This window comes from Mustela nivalis, assembly GCF_964662115.1.
Source record: "Mustela nivalis genome assembly, chromosome: 11".
Lineage (NCBI taxonomy): Eukaryota > Metazoa > Chordata > Mammalia > Carnivora > Mustelidae > Mustela > Mustela nivalis.
Window position 1 is genome coordinate 57,600,585 of NC_139030.1, and position 14,841 is coordinate 57,615,425.

A 14,841-nucleotide genomic window follows, 5' to 3' on the forward strand; every position below is an offset into this window, starting at 1 on the left:
AATATATAATGTTTAAGTTCGATGAAGGACAGTCTAATTTGCATGTGAGTTTTGAAGGGAGTCAGGGAGGGGAGGCTGATCCTGTCACACCTTTTACAGAGTTTGAGAACGGCTCAGATTACATATGAGAAGCTTGTGTTTTTTTGTTTGTTTTTTGGACACCAGGCACCCCTTTAACTGGAATGATAAGAAAGATGAACGCAGTACTTGCTGATCGTATAGGTAAAATGTGGGCAATTTTGTTAATAATAAGTGATTTGAAAGAAAATGGAAATAATTTAGTAATTTATCTTAATAAGCAGGTGGTACTGCCTGACATCGTATTATTTCCCTTTTGAAATAACTTGATAATGCTAAGTGCTAACTTCCAAGAAGCAATTTCTTCTACAACTATGTTCGTATTTGTTCAGTAAGATGCTTTTGATTGCAAGTAATAGAGACCCACTACTGTTTGTGTTAAGGAATAAGGGTGTGATGTTTCGAAGAATGTATAAGAGCATCAGAGTCTCAGCTATGAGACCAGACCTCAAGGGAACCCAGGATAGCTGCCTTCCCAGGCGTTAGGATAGGCATGAAGTGTAGTGGTGGCCTCATAGAGACCAACTGGATGGCCGCTCTCAGTCTGAGGCACAAATTCAGGAACAGGAGGTTTGAATTTTTCCTCTTGAAATTCCCCCCTTTCTGTCACCCATTTGCTCTTTGTTTAGCTGGTGTCTGCGTCTGGCTGCTTTTCTTCTCGCCAGCATCTCATTCCTCCACTCCTGGGAGTCTCAGTGTTGTTGAAAACCCCTGCCCTGTGAGTCAGTATTACACGTGATGATTCCTCTGTCTCATTGTTTCTGCATCCTGCCAACTTCAGCTTAGTCACGGCAGCCCCCCCCCGCCCCCGCCTCCTCCATGGCCTCCCTAGTGAGGCCCAGCACCCAGCAATGTGACTCCAGTAGGCTCCCTGTAAATCCCGATTGAGCGAACGGATGAAGAACATCGTTAAGGGATTCGAAGAGCAAGTTCTCTTCTCTTCTCATCAAACTTTAAAGGAGCTAATATTATACAAAGTAACTAAAAGGCAGTTGGGAGAGAAAAGGTATTCTGAAAATTTTAAGAGACCTTTAGCCTAAAAAGAATTCACTAACAATACTAAAAAAATCACTTGTTTACAGAGGCACCAAAGAATGGTGTATGTTCGAACTTGAGAGTCCCGGCTCTCACATTAAAGGATACTTTAAATTCTCCCGCTTTGTGCTGCCGATTTTGGCAGCTGTACATCCATACTGTTAGGAATGGAGGTAATTGGGGGCTTCAGATCTTAATCTTAATTATTTGCCTGTGAACAGCTTCTCCACTCCTGGTTGGCCTAACACAACCATCCCTTTTATGACTGTTTTAAAACTCCCATGCCTTCCCATAGCTGCTCATCTTTTAGCTTTTGGTTGTTTAGGGTATAATGGTAAACACCCAGGTGTACTCAATTCTTCACTCCTTTGCTTGCTTTTTTTCTTTTTAACTACGAAAGAAAGGTTCTGAAGCTTGTTCTGTAGAGTAAAATCTCCGCTAGTTTCTGCATTTGTATAATAGTTGGTAAGTAGATGGTAGATATAATTGGACCCAAATGTGTAATTTTTCTTTTCACTTAAAAGTTTTCAACTAAAAATTGGGTTCAGGACTCTGAAAAGCATTTTAAAATTCAGTCGCTCAGCTATCCCTCCAAGAGCATGAATATCCAAACTTGCCAGTTAATGGGGCTTCCATTCCCACTGCACTTTGGAAGTGATCAGCATTCTCAAATGCATTTGAGAGTATTTTCCCTCATTAGGGAAAAAGTGCCTCTCAGATTCTGAAGATTTTCTGTGTGAAAACAGAACAAAAACAACACAGAACACAGAAGGGCAACATGAGTATGAGGAAAATATTCTCTTTAATTTTATGAAAACGGTACTTTTTTCTTGGATTCATAAGTCAGTACATTTAAAATAACTCATTTCTAGAGTTGCAACTGTGTGCAAGGCGTTAAGATAGACCCCTGGCTCTTGACAAGCTTCCATTTCCGTGGAACACACAGATAGAACCAAAGTACGATACGAGTGGCCATGGTAGGGAGCATATTGATTTCAATGGCGACATCAGAGGCCAGTGGTGAACACTGACCAGGGGAAATACAGGCCCAGAGGGGTCTAAACCATGGGTCTGGATCCCTCCAGAAGAGCTGAGCTTGGATCTCTAGATGTGGAATGCTAGTTGAGGGTGAATTCCAATATGGACAAAAATCTAGAACAGGGAAGAAAGAGGGCAAAGGAAGATGACCAAAAGAGTAGGCATCTTGGAATTCCACAAAGAGGAGTGACAGAACTCAGTGGTGTTGGATGAGGGGATGAAGAGGTGCTTGTGCATGCGTGGTAAGGGCACAAGCCACCATGCAGTAGTCTGGGCCTAGAACGGGAAGCGAAGACAAGCAAACATCCCCTGGTGAAGTCTTCCGGGAACTCTGGCAATGAAGGAGAGAAGGAATAAGAGCTTAAAAAGGGAAGGGGCTGCTGTCAGTGACGGCAGTGATATGATAGAGGAGTGGGAGCCCAAAGACATTTCTACATCTGGAATTGGAAGAAGAATGGTAGTATGAAAAGTAATGAAATAACGCCTACAAAATACTTATAACAATGTTTGGCACGTTATGTACTCAAAAAAATGTTATATAATAGTATTATTTTTTTTTTATTAAGAGTGCAGAGATGGAAGAATGGTAAATTCGGAACTTGGTGTCATGCAGTGATGTTAGTCTTTGAAGTTAGGTGAATAGGCAAGTTTTGTTGCAATGGAGTTCAAGGATCTGCAAGGTTGGAGTTTTAGATGATATGATATCAACTAGGAAAAGCTCTTAGCTATGTGCTAGATTATCTGAAGGTAAATAAATTATAAGTAATCTCTATAATTTAACCAATTGATGTGTCCAATCTGCTTCTCCCTGAAACTGTAAAGGAAATATTGTCTCTTTTCCCTTTTTACAGTTAAATAGATTTAGGTGAAGATTGCTCAACTAGCAAGTGGTAGAATTATCTTTTGAACACACAATTTCTGTTGAAAGCCTGTGCCTGTGCACTACTCCATATGGTGGACAGGCATGGGCTTTCGATGGAAATGGTGGTTTATAGGTGATAGATGGAGGTGGAGTGCGTTTCCAGGGCTGTGCTGTTTTGCACTGAAGAACCAAGGAAGAGGCAGATGCCTGTTGGTGTGGGGAAGACAGGAAGAATCAGCCACTGGAGTTTCAAGGGGAGTTGTGTCATCAGGGGAAAGTCCTTAGCTGCTTTAATCATTCTAAAATACATTTTGGTACCATCTTGGGTTTTAATAAATATATGCTCATTTGAGAAAACAATCATTCCTAAATCATTTTAGGTCAAAGTGCCCCAATTTTCATATACTTTATAGCAAGGCTTCTTTCTCTTTTTTATAGCAGAGCTTGATATATATATAATAGATTATAGATGTATCTATCATATCAATAGCTACGTATTATACCTATTACACATTGCATATATATGTATGTAGGGAGGGAGGAAGGGAGAGAGACAAAGCTAGGGGAGACAGACAGAGAGGCAGAGAAGAAGGAAGAGGAAGAGAGAGAATGTGCGCACGTGAGGACAGGAGAGCTGAAGTTCAATGCTAATCTTTTCTGGGTTCTTTTAACCACTCTCTGTTTCATTCTTCTAACAACACTGTTCAGATAAGGTTGGGAGCGTGTGTCCTCATCATCTCTGACTCTGAATGGTGCAGAGTAAGACACCATGACTGATGGGAGTATATAGCATTCTTCAGGTGTGCTGGACCTACAAAGAGGTTAAGAACCATCACCTTACAGAGAAGCCAGGTCCGTAAGGACTTGGCAAGCTCTCCCAGGACACCTTTCAGTGTAGTAAATATTGGAGAGTCCTTGGCAAACCTTGGCCACAATTTCATCAGCAGAGGAGTTTATGATGTAAAGAGACTAAGTTGACTTGACTTAGGCATTAATACAGTCCTTAGAAAATCTAGTGCGAGCTCTTGGAAAATAGATGAGTGGGAAAAGCTCAGAGGGGGTGGCCCATAAGCTATGATTTCAACAGAGCAAACAGGGAGAGATGAATGTGGTCTGGCTGATGGAAAAACAGAGGCCGTTTCCTGGCAAAACTCAGAGCCAGAACAGAGTGAGTTCATGAGCAGCCAAAACACAAGCAGTCATTGGAAGAGAGGTGAAGGGGGAAAAGGGATGGAAGCGGAATGCTTTTCAAGTCATGTGCACAGATTTGCATTTGATGTGGATATTTTAGGGAGTAGAATGATAGGACCAAAGAGGTCATAAAATTCTTTGAAAGTAGCGTACATAGAAATTTGGAATTAATAAGGACCTGTTAGAGGGGGAAACAGAGCATACTCTAGCAGTTCTAGCTTGAGGAAACTATTAGATAATACATACGGACAAAGGAGAGAGTCAGTGAGGACCGAAGACATGCTGATTTAGAAATCATGTGTTTTCACGGTCAGATGTAGAAACTGGCCAAATCCTGTTTAATTGCTTGGATTTGTGGCATTTTCTAACAGAATCACATTACCTTTTTACTATCTAGACTGCCATCTTGTATCTCTACTTTTTAAATGTTTGGGTGTGTGTGTGTGTGTGTTTAATTAGAGATTCATAGAGGAAAAGGTAAAATGGGCATATAAAGTACTTATTTAAAAGAAAACTTAACAACCAGCTATATAGTCCTTTCTAGGTATTGGAGCACCAAGAATCCATTTGCCTTGGTTTCTGGACTCTGAAAAGGAACCTCACAAGCCTTTTAATAACACTGGTATCATCTAAAACTACTTTGGTTGTATGAATTTTCAAACATACCTTAGAACAGAAAGATGACCTTCAGCAATTATCAACAGTTTGTTCATTCTTATTTACAGGTAGAACTTTTAAAAATACTGTGTGACAGAATGAAACAAACTATATGATTTTCCATTTCAAGAGCTTGTACACCTACTTTTAAAAATATTTGGTTATCATCAAAAACTTAAATTATGATTTTTTTTTAAATGGATTAGAGAGATACAGAAATGGGAAAAACAGTTTTGACAGTGATTTGCAGTATTTTGTAGCCTGATAGACTTAGTGATGTTCATGGTAAATAGCTTGAGCTAATTCCAAGACTCCTTAAAAGAGCCCCTAAAATAGGATATATTTTCAAATCACTCAAGAGATCATGAATTACAGATCCTGGAATGATATTTTCTAATACTGAAGACTGCTGGCTAATAAATTGAAATTTATAATTTATCACTGAATTAACATGCCTGAAAATTATAAGCTTGTTTGACTTTAATGGAATAGTAGTATCTGTTCAACCGGGACTTGCCTGCGTTTTGACGATGTCGTTCATTCGTTCATTCGTTCATTCACACATTCATTGAGGCAATATTTGAATGCCTGATGTGTTCCAGGCTCTGAGTTAGGTGCTTGGGATCTATTAGCAGTTTGACGTGTTAATAATTCCTATAGGGTAATTTTCATTATAAAACCAATTAGCGTTTTCTCTTCTTACAAGGGAAACATTAGAGATAAGTGAAGTTTATAGATAATCTCCAAGTTTATGGAGACTTTCAGTTGGTCCAGATTCTAGGTTAGTTCAGACTATCATCAGTTCATGAATTAGCCATTTTGCTTCTGTTTTTCATATTGGCTTTATCTTCACACCAACAGGGAAATGACTAAAAGGAAAGCTGTATAAAGGAGAAGGAGGAAATACAAGAGGCTGGTCACTTACTGAACAAATATGAAATATCAGATAGTAGCATCTACTGATCGTCCTTGCTCCAAGTAAACCATTTACGCTTCTTCTTAATAGTGGGGTCATCTTATCTGCTAAGTTACTGTTTTTGATTCACTTTGTAATTCTGTATCAATTTTAAGGATTATGATAACATTTTAAATATTTTTTTTTTAATGTCTGATTTCTCCCATTCATGGAAAATTGCTTTTCCAATCTAAAACCAGAGGAAGACTGAGAACTGGCATTCCATTTCCTGCAAAAAGATGGAAATCTATTTGAGAGCCTTGTAGGTTTGAATTGATGCCGAGCACCAAAATGGCACTGACGCCCAATCTTTGGAATGTGTGTGCACGTCTGTGTGCAGGTATCCGTGTGACTAAAACCTGCTAAAGAAGTAGCAGTACAGGATGAATCTTCTCAAGTTCTCTTTGCAACTGACAACTTTAAAGCACTAATACCAAGAAGTGCAGAATGGAGAAGTCTGATCAGTATCTACAGATTTAAGTTCATCTCCCTCTATGCTTTCTTATTACATAAATGCACTAGATAAAACACTGTGGGTGTAATTCGATATGATTGTGGGGAGATGGCTGAGGAGGGAAGTCGACAGTTCAGCTTATTCCTCTGGGATGGATGCCTTTGTTAGATGAGGGTAACGTTTCTCATTCGGACTTGTAGAGACTGCTCCTCACTAGACATAAGACACACGGTCAGATCGCCTTGGAAAAACTCAGTCTGTGAGTCGTTTACTTGTAACCTCTTAGTAGCTCCTAGTTCTTAGGAAGGTTGAAAATTAGTGTTTGAAAAAATACATGTTTCCAGCCTCGGCTATGGATGAAAAGAAATGTGTGTGCCGTTGTATTCATGGTGCTTATGCACCTGTATGCCATGTAGAAGAGTCTAAGACTCACCTTTTTCACATTTCAGCATTTCTGAAATCAGAATCCATTTTCTAATTTATGATGTCTGATAATTACTGTTGTCCATTTTTTTCAAATGGGAGTATGTCAGGAGGTGTCACACATCTTCTAATTAGTGGCGTCTTAGATTCACGACACACCATTTATATCCAAATATTTATAGGATGCTGATCTCAGAGAGAGGAGTAGAACATTTCTCTTTTCCCCAAAAAGTAAAGCAAGAAGATTTATTCTGACAGTAATACTTTAGGTCAAGAGAAACCATTTGGTTGCGGACTCCTATGTCCTTAATAAGACACAAGCAAATGCAGAATGAGTCGTTTCCTACACTCCTCTTATAAGGGATTCCAAGTGATTTAAAAATTAAGATGAAAACTCATGTTTACTATATTCTGTAAAACTTATTCTTTAAGATTTGATCACTCCCTTTCTAACTTCAGACGATCATGGTTTTGAAAAACGTGAAAAACCTCATTTCAGCGACTCGTGTGTGTGTGTGTGTATGTATAAGAAGGCTGGTTTGCCTCATCCATTCATGACTCTAACAAAACCTATTCTACACAGGACAGTGGATTAAGAAACTCATCAGAGATTTACAGACTTTTAAAGCAATCTTATAAGATTGTTAAGGCTCAAAATAAGAGGATTCTTCTCTCACTTTTATGAGTAAGGAAGTATGGAATTACCTAGAAAAAAAACACTCTACAATCTATAGAAGACATAGACTAGTTCTGGGGTAGGACTGTGATACATAGGGTTAGAGTTGGAGACCATTTAACTGAGAAATTTGTAATAGATATGGCTAAATATGGATAGATAGAATGCACTTATTTTTGGTCAGGGTGTCCGAAGAGAGACAGTAGCAGTCCTTCCATTATTGCAATACTTAGTGAGTGATTATTATATGCCAGGCACAGGGCCTGACCCTTAATAAATCCTTTCCAACCCTGAGATTCTCTATTTCCCAGCTTCATGACCTTGGGCTTGTTGTTTAACCTACCCGAGTCTGTCTTACCTGTTCAAAAAAAAAAAAAAAAGTGGCCCTGCCTCCTTCCCTGAGACTTTAACACAGTTATGTATCATAAGAGTGTAACAGGATTTAACACTTCATCATCCTTTAGTTGAAACATTATCATATTTGCTGTTAGATCAAGTGTTAGGTAGGAGGCTGAAAGGAGGGTGGTTCTGGGAGGATCTATTTAAGATGTTGTCAGCATTCTGGGAGTGTTCTTTATAGTTTGGAATTAGGAATTGCTGATGTCATGATCAGTCATACTGTCCTGACAACATCAGAATTTCCTCATTCACCTTGTCTTTGCTCGGGGAGTATCAATTTGCGACAGGTTTGTCATCTGTTTGCCCCATGAGTTAAGTGTATTAGATAACCCAGAACTAGTCATTCTTAAGGACACGTTGGGTGGGGAATTTTTATAATAAGCTCTGTATTTAGCCCATTCCAGAATTTTAAACAAAATATTCCGATGTTGGAAAAATTTGCCATTGTACATGCTCAACTGAATAGAAATTCATTTCTAATACTTTATTCTCTTGTTTGAACCTTTACCTTTATAATTCAGTGGAGAATGAAAAAGCTTCTCAGCATTTCTGTTTTCTTAAAGGACATCATTAACTGTCCTGTCACCCTCCTGCTCAGGTGAAATAGACATCGTTTAATGGTAATCGTAGCAACGGAAGAAAAAGGAAATGGTTTCATTGGGGTTTTTTTCTCCTGTGGTTTTAAATGCTTTTAAAACCTCATTTGTGCTATGGATCCCAGGTTTTGAGTAAACATTGGTTATGTCCCCCAGACATTTGGGAGAGTCTTAGAATAACCTTTTGTCAGTGTGAGCTTACAGGAGGGTTTTTTTTTGTGTGTCCCATGGACAGCTGTTTACTGTGTACTCTTCAAAGTTGTCATTCAGCAGCTGATTTTTACTCATGAGGAGGAGATGGTCATTCCAGGTTCTAGTTTTGTTTTTCATGATTTCAAGATTTTTTGGGGGGAGGGGGGTCTCTAGTTTTCTACAAATTCTCTTGATTCCCTAAGTCTTCCCAGGTCACAAGAGACAGATGTGATAGCTCTTTCCATGGCAAAGCAGCCCCTCACTTGCTCACCTCAGCCCCTTTCCTTGCTCTCACACAGTGGATGATTACTTCCATCTTTTAGGGACACTGTAATTTCAAAGATCATCTCATATCTTCCATTATTTGTACAGTTGACTTTAATTCATGGACAGTTCATTGAATTATCTCAAAGTATTCTGAAAATAAGCACTTGTTTTCTTATAGGCTTACTATAGGAATGGAGAATAACAGCTCCAAAACTAGATTTCCACAGTTAAAGAAGATAGAGGATTGAGGCATCCATCCAGGAAATTTAGGAAAACTGTAATCCACAATAAATGAAAACTGGAGCTCTTTGTCCTAGTTTTCTAAATAATTGACACTCTTTTATTTTATAGAATTTGATGTAAATTCAATGTGGTATAAAATAAAGACAAAAATCTTGAATTTTTAATTCATATAGCCTTACCCTGTCCCAGATTTTTTTTTATAAGAATAAGAACCTATACAGCTATTATTTTTAAAATATTTTATTTATTTATTTATTTAACAGCAAGAGAGAGCATGAGTAGGTAGATCGGCAGGCAGAGGGAGAGGGGGAAGCAGGCTCTCTACTGAGCAGGGAGCCTGATGCAGGCCTCAATTCCAGGACCCTGGGATCATAATCTGAGTCAAAGACAGCCGCTTAACTGACTTAGCCACCTGACTTAGACGCTTAACTGACTTATGCCCCACCATATAGCTATTTTTTTTTTTAAGATTTTATTTATTTATTTGACAGACAGAGATCACGAGGCAGGCAGAGAGAGAGAGAGGGAAGCAGGCTTCCTGCGGAGCAGGGAGCCCGATGCGGGGCTCGATCCCAGGACCCTGAGATCATGACCCGAGCCGAAGGCAGCAGCCCAAACCACTGAGCCACCCAGGTGCCCCCACCATATAGCTATTTTTATAGAAAAACTTTGGAAAAGAAATTTAACTTACAGAGAGCCATGTTCCAGAAATATGAGAAAGCTTTGAATTTTATTAACTATTCTCTTTTTTTTTTTTTAAATATTTTATTTATTTATTTGAGAGAGAGACAGTGAGAGAGCATGAGCGAGGAGAAGGTCAGAGGGAGAAGCAGACTCCCCATGGAGCTGGGAGCCTGATGTGGGACTCGATCCTGGGACTCCAAGACCATGACCTGAGCCGAAGGCAGCTGTCCAACCAACTGAGCCACCCAGGCGTCCCTATTCTTTCTTTTTATTTAAGATTTTATTTATTTATTTGACACAGAGAGAGAGAGAGCAAGTGCACACAAGCCAGGGAGTGGTAGGCAAAGGGAGAGGGAGAAGCAGGCTCCCTACGGTGCAGGGAGCCCAATATGGGGCTCCATCCCAGGACCCTGGGTTCGTGACTGAGCCGAAGGCAGATGCTTAAACTAACTGATCCACCCAGGGGCCCCTTATTAGCTATTCTATAAGAGCAGGGTGATAACTAATATGAACAGATTATTTTAGTGTTTTTTAATAATAAAAGTTTTTTAGTTTTTTAGTGCAAATATTTTTTAGTGTAAGTGATTTGCTTCAGATCTGGAGGATGTTTTGCCATAGAGAGAAGTGCCCTAAATAATGATTAGGATCTTAGTTGACTTATAAGCATCTATAAATCCCACAATGAAACTGATCACTAATATGGTCTCCTACTACTTTCAAGGGAAAATATGTTTTCAGTTCCAGTGCATGTTTCTGGAAGTACCTTCCATGTCGTCACCATCCCAGCTTCTAGAAGGTAGTTCTTTCTGTATCTCTCCCAACTCCATCCTACCAGCTAGCCCAGAAAATGAAACTGGTTCAAGAAAAGAGTTATATCTTAGTAACCATCAGGTAAAAGAGATTTAGGAACTAGGTTAGGTGAGAATATATATCTGTACTATTAACTGTATGTTCTAATTTTAAAAAGCTTGCCTTCATACTCAACTGAATGAAAACTCAACATTATCTGTATCCTTTTTTTTTTTTTAAGAAATTTTTTATTCATTCATTTGAGACAGAGAAAGAGCATCCCCATATCCTTTTTTAAGTGAGGAGGTCTGAGGTCACATAGATGGTGACTGGGGAAGACACACGCTTAGTCTTAGTCTCTTAAGTTTCTGCCCCCCCTCCATGGGGTTTGGACTTGACCCTTAGCTAAGAGTTACAATAACCATTTTTAGTGTTATTGGAGGCAGGGGACTTTGGAGTCAGAGAGACCTGAGTTCAAACTCCCTGGTTTCATCATGTATTAGACCTATGGCCTTGGGAAAGTTCCTTAAGCCTCCAAGCTTCAGTTCAGTTTTATTTTTAGCAAAGTGGGATAAGTGTTCTTTTGTTGTACATGTGCGTGTGCGAAAGAGAGAGGGAGGCAGGGCAGGGGACATGCTGAGATAGTGCCTGGAGTATAGTAGTTACTCAATAAATGACAGCTATTATTTATTAGTCCATGCAGGGAAGCAGTAGTAGGGCAAAGCCTGTTGGGTTTGGTTCCCCAGAATAGATTTAAGAATCACTGGATTATTGCTTTTGGTCAGACTCTACAGAATAGGGGTATGTTTATGTTCTGTATGCATTCTAGCATTTTCGCTATAGAGCTATAGTTTTATTATAGTGGTTTCATTTTTCTATCATATGATTTTATGTGTGCCTAGGGAGGCTTTAAGTCTGGAATAAGGATCGTAGATTTTTTAAAAAGCAAAATAGTAAATAATAGAAAATACTGCTGCTACTTTTGAAATTGGGTACTTTATCAACTCTATTTTGTACCAGGAAAGAATAGAAATTTAAAGAATCTGCTGACCTCATATTTTTTCTTTCCTTTTTTTTCCCCCTCTCTCATTTTGTTGGGAGCCGGAGGCTTTGTGAGCTTTTAAACATAGAGACTCTCAAATGTAAACAATTTTTTAGTGTGAACTGCTTATACTAACCAATACCATGTGATTATATTTTATTTATTAAAGATTGTAATTTGAAATACTGTTGGATGAGTTTTTCCTCAAGTCCTTTCTGTTTTTAATGTGATCCAAATAAAATAAGGCGCCTGAAATGCTTTAGCAATGATAAGAGGGCTAGAAACTTGCTATAGATTTGTTCTTTTGTTGATAGAGATGTTCTATTCTTACCTCCTTAGACATCTTCTTTGCCCCCATTTTTTTTTTTTCTTCTTCTTTCAAAGCTGAGCTTCCTCACTGTACTTTCTTTGTAGTAATTTCATTCAAAGGCTCCTCTCTCTGGCGGGGCTCAGTAATGTGTGTGTTGGAATGAGGGGGTTTCCTAGCCTGTTGACTTTGTCATCTGTTCCCTTCTGGGAGTTCATCGATTAGCCATGATTTCAGCAGCTATCGCCCCAAGTCCACTGGCTGTCTCATCCAAGCCCTCTATCTTAAAGTCTTGTCTTTTTGGTCATCTGCATAATGCTTCTTTCTAAATGTCTCTCAAAAAAAACCATGTGTTCGTCAGAGCTTCGCACACCCATGTCATATATCCCGTATTATCTTTCTCTCTGGCAGACTCCCATAGCATGTACTTGTCCAGACCGCTTGGCTGGGACTTACCACTTCATGCCTTGTGTTATTACCGTATAGTAGCTTGGGTGCTGTAGGGGTTACAGTACTTACCTAGGAACTGAAGCATTATTTATAAGGCTTTGTGGGGAGACAGCATTATAGAGTTAAAGGAGCACAGGATGAAGTCTTTTAACCCAAGCTGGGTCTCAGTGTAACGCTTGCTTGCTACTTACTAGCGATGGGTAAGTCAGCCAGTCTTTCTTCCCTGTCATCTGTAAATGGAGCCTTTTCTCCCTTCCCACTTCACAGGGTTGTTGTCAATGATATATAAATGAAAGTCACATTTTCAGATTGTTTCTTGGGACAAGTGTCTCCTAAGTTCAGGTGCTCAAATTCCAGGTCTACAAATGCTTGGAGGTCGGGGGTCTCCTCTCCTCTACCGAGATCACAGGCTTCTGCCTGTACCCACTGGCTCAGTCCTTATTAGCCTCCTTCGCAGACTCCTCCTGCCTTACAGAGTGTAATCTCTCATGCTGCCCACGGTCTTCCCATTCATACCGAAATGGTCCCGGTCCAACACATAACTTCCTTAAAGGAAATGGGACAAAAACAAATGCAGGAGAAAAACTCCAAGGCACCTAGGCTATTGAAACAGACCTTTTGCCACACTTTTTTTTTTTAAACCTCTGAAAGTTAAGTCTGTGGTGTACACTGACTCAGAAAGCCCCTTTCACTTGTTGTCAATTCCATCTATACCCTTGCTCCCGCTCTTTGATGGTCAGCCAGACGTCCTAGGTATCAGTTATATATACGGTATACCCACTTAAATCTGCAAACCACCGCTATAAAACCTGGAAAAACAGTAATAACAGCTGCCATTTATTGAGTTTGGCGCTTTTGTTGTTATACCGTACGTATACTTAAGACAATCTGTGAGGAGTCTGGGACTGGGAGAGGTTAACTCCCTTGCCCCAAGCCATGTGCCTAGTAAGTGAGAAGCTGAAATGTGGAGCCAGATCTATTCGGCTATTTAAATTTTGTTCCTTGGATTGTGAAATCCAGATTCACTTAAGCCATCTGAAGAAGGGGGGTTTGGGGTTAAGTATACACATGGAGGGGCTCTTGGAAGCCAAAGCAGCTCTGGGGACTGCTGCTCCCTTCATCATCTCGCGGCCAAGTGCTCACCCGCTCCTGGCATCTGCTTTACTCTCTGCTTGCTGCCAGGCAGCTTCCTGTTTACTCATAGTTTCTGCTTCTTCATAACCTTGGCTTGCATATGGTTTTGGCTTTTTGTGGCCTCAACTCTACCCCCTGGCACTATTGCAGTTTGCCCCTTTCCTAACTAGTTCAGCTCTTGGGGTTTTCTGAATCAGATTCCCAAGGGTGAGAATCTGATTGGCTCTGTTCATTTTTTTCTATCCGATCCATGTCACAGGTCACTGGCCTGTCCCTGGACTGGCTGCTCTTGGGTCAGATTCCCATAACTTTACCCACCAGCTGAGCTGGGGGTGGAGGGTGTTGTAGGTCTGCCCGGATGGCTAAGTCTCAGTTTCCCTTTCAGGAGAAGGAGCATGTACAGGACAGATTCCAAAGCCCTTGTTCTTTGCATGATAACTTGCAGTTTCTCTGGAATGTTTCCTTGCTTTGTGTGTCTTAAAACGTATTTGTTTCAAAGGTTAATAAACATTCCCAGATGAATCTCACTAAGATCTGTCCCTATAATCATTTACAACTAAGTGCTTGTGACTATCTATAATGGATTATATATACACACATGATTTCATATTTCTGTTATTTCTCTTAGGTTGGAATCATTTGGGCTTTAGTGATTTCATTACATTTTATAGTCTTTGAGGCTGTCTTCTCTTTTTTTTTTATGATGTTTTACTTAGTTAAGAGTATGGCACCTACCTAAGTCTGGAACTTTTGGACCCTGGCTGGTAGACATTGTTTTTAAAAATATATGCCTTGTGTTCTTTTCTTGTGTCATTCATCTTTATAGGACACTATATATATATATGTATGTATGTATTTTGATATCTTTTTTATTCTACAAAAGAGTCTTAAATACTATTTACATTTAATAAGAATACTAATGTATTCTAAGTATACTTTGTATAAAGTATTGTTAGTATATTTTAGTATTCTAATTTAAATTTTGTTATTACTTGAAATTTTGCCTTATCCTTTTAAAACTGTTGCAGGATATCAAATCACATCTTAGCATTCTAGAATAGCACATCAAAAGTATTGTGAACTTAGAGCAGAGCCACAGAAAAATTAATCTATGCTGTTCTTTGTGGTTTAGATTGTGGTTTCCTAAGAGACCAGTCATGGCAACTGAGGTTGTACATGGAATTTTTTTCCCATAGATAATAGGTCTGAACTTCTGGGGTCCTGGGCATTAAGTTCTCAGGAAAAGGTACCTATAACTTGAACAGTTCTACCTAACACTTTATGGTTTATACCTGTGGTTGATAACTTGCAGTAAAGCATCCTAGTGATGCGAGACAGCAAAGCAGCAGCTGAAACAATCGTAAACCCA